The sequence below is a fragment of the Cucumis melo genome, chromosome 5 (genome assembly GCF_025177605.1).
Source record: "Cucumis melo cultivar AY chromosome 5, USDA_Cmelo_AY_1.0, whole genome shotgun sequence".
Lineage (NCBI taxonomy): Eukaryota > Viridiplantae > Streptophyta > Magnoliopsida > Cucurbitales > Cucurbitaceae > Cucumis > Cucumis melo.
The window spans coordinates 15,090,968-15,094,306 of NC_066861.1; positions in this window are offsets into that span (position 1 = coordinate 15,090,968).

The window sequence follows — 3,339 nt, forward strand, 5'->3', positions numbered from 1 at the left end:
CGGAGTCAAGTCAGATGGCCTTTCATTTCATCAGTTTATTCCTCCGATTGTTTGTTAGATTTTTCCCCTGCTAATTAATTCAAAGGCGACTCCCCTTCTCCAACTTAGTTCATGGGTGGATGAACGCCTATTCATATGAATGAGTGTATGAGAAGTTGAATTCGATGAAAACTTGTCTCCCCTTCAAAGTGGCTTAGGTCTCTCCCAAAGCGGAAGTACGACAGTCGGGTAAGAGTCAGAAGTTCAAGGTTGCATCCCGTAATTAATTCGACAAAAGTCACGAGCGCCTCCTTCCGAACCTTCTGCTACGTGGGTTTTCTCCTACTTTTTCTTCAAGAAGAACCGATTCAATAACTCAAAGGGATGAAACTATTTTTGAAAGAAGCCTGAATCTTAGAGGCAAAGGAAGTAGTGAGACCTCAAATGGAAAAAGCCTAGGGTATGAATAGCAAGACCAGGAGGGATGAAGCGAGAAAGAGACAGCTAGAGTGAGAACTTCCCGCTACGTGGCTATTAGTTTGAGCAAAGATAGTGATCATCTTCTTCAGATATTTGCATGAAAGGAATGAGATCTCTCATCAGCGATTGAAGCAAAAGAGACATTAAGGGATTCAGAAAGATCTCATAAGAAAATACCTTTCTTTGGTGGCCGAAAACCAGGTAGCTAGATTGAAGAGGCAAGGGGTCTGGCTCGAGCACTGTCTTTCATGAATCTTTAGTAGTTGCGGGGAATCATAATTGAAGAGAGAAGCTCATAGTATTTAATACGATTTCAAAACCATAAATACGAAAGAAATAAGAAGTCATAATTGAGGGGTTTATCAAGCCCGAATTGCGCTGTGAGAAGCAACAAGGTCCCTCAAAGTACGCTCTGACTCAAGCTCCAACCATGTTCTCAACTTCTTCCTCTGAATGTCTTTCCTCCAATGTGCCTTCTGCATAGATATCTTCTTGAGAAGCTCCTCAATCTCTAACTCCCCTCATTCGTCTGTTTTCCTCTCGTCCAAGTTTTGCAAAATACAACGAAGAGCCCAATATTGACAGGATCAGGTCATACAAAGAAAGAAAATTAAAGAACGAACAAAAGTCTGAAAACTCTTTAAAAGAGAAATTAAGGGACTCTCCGACAATGATGCCAATTTGATTGAGTGGATTTTATTATCTAAATACCAATCAAATAATTTAAATCGAATCACAAACCAAAAACTAATCTTAATGGTAAGTCTATGTAAAAAACGGAGAACATGAATAATCTCTCCAGTAAAAAAATTTCCTAGTTTCCATTGTAAACAAAGTGAAGTTGTACTAAGAGTAAATTAGGGTGAAATTCAATAAATAAAATATCATAGTTTAGGTTAATCAATTTTAATTTATTATTAGGGGCTCTTGCAAATTTAGCAAAATTAGTTTGATAAATTAGGTCCATAGCACACCACTTTTAAATTTGCAAATTTGGCAAAATTCAAGCCCAACCCACATTTGAAAAATGAAAAATTACAAATCTACCAACTAGAATTATCAACATTTTCATGCATCACTTTATGTGTTGTTGATACACTCGATGTATGGTTGATACACTTGATGTGTTGTTGATACACTTGTTATGTTTTGCTGATACACTCGATGAATTAAATAACACTTGATACACATCATTGGTTTGATACACTTGATATGTTGTTGATATATTTGTTAAACTTTGAAAATACACTTAATCAATTAAGGACACTTGATGCACTAAGCATGATACATTACATTATCGATACACTTGATTAGGTTTAATACACTTAATAAGTTTGATACACTTAATACACTATTGATAAACATTTTATACTTTCACCGATACACTCGACAAAATTAATACACTTGATGCAGTTCATATGTTTGATACCCTTAATGTACTGTTGGTATATTTTCTATATCTACCGATACGCTCGATTGATTAAAATACACTTGATATATTTGAGATTCTGATGATACACTTAATATACTTCATTAGTACATTTTCGTACAAATTATATGTTTGCTACACTAAGTTACATAATTTTTATACTTAATAATACTACATTAAATTGCATAAAATTTGAAAAAAATAAAAATCATGTAGTAAGTATACCAACCAACTAATACATATGATATAAGTACATCACAACACTAATATACAAAACTGATACAAAGTGAGAGAAAAAATAATGATTGGGGCCTTAAAAAGTGGGAGAAGAAATTTGAGATGATTAGGACATTAAAAATGGGAGAAAAAATAAGCTATTGAATTGTAGTTTGAGAATAATAAAATATTTAAGATATAATGTATTTTAAAAAGTGAGAATGTTGTCGTGTTTGAAAGCAACCATTTAAAAAAAAGTTTGAAGAAAGAACTTAAATTTGTTTCATAGTGCTACTCAATACAATTTCTCTTATTATTGTTATCATCATTATTGTTATTAGTATTACCGCTGCTGCTACACATTTATTAAATTGTTTGTTTCCTGCGTACATACTCAATGGATTTTGCTGCCATGTTCTATTTTTCTCACTCTGAATTTTATTATCTCAGTGATGATTTGTCAAAAATTGCACCTCACAGTGTTTGATAACATATAAATATAGTTATATTATATATTTATATTAAAATATTATTTTACTTCCACGTTCTAAGTTCAATTTTATTTCATATAACATCCTACTTATATTTTGTAAATTTTAAATTTAGTTTGCAATACTTGTTTATTTTTCAATTTTTAGCTTTTTTTCTTCTACAACCTTTTTACTATAATTTTTGATATAATATTCTCATATATTATATTTTTATTGTACGAAAATTACTATCGTTATCTATAGCATTTTTACCATAATTTAGATGTATTGAAAATAAGAAAGTAACTAGAATTGAATAAACTTCAAAGCATGGAAACCGAAATGGTATCTTTAATTTTGTATTTGTTTCAATAGTATTATAAAATTTTATTTTCTTATGAGGCATAACAACTTTAAGTTTTATTTTCTTCAAATTAATCACCTCAGCTTCATAATCAAATTGTGTTTGTTGATTAAGGATTTAATTGTGAGCCTCATATTTCATTACGATTATGAAACACAAGTAAATAGCAAACGTAAGCAAAAAAGATTTTACTTTTCAAATTACCATCGATTGAATGTATTTTCATGAAACAAGCATGTCCATATCTCCACTCAATAGTACTACAAAGTCTTATGGCATACACAGCAAAACAAAACGTTTCGTATTGAGGAAAAAAAAAACGGATATTTCAAAATCCTAAGTGACTAATTCATAAAATCTAAAATTCGAATGAAGAAAGAACTCATATCTTACCTCAGCTT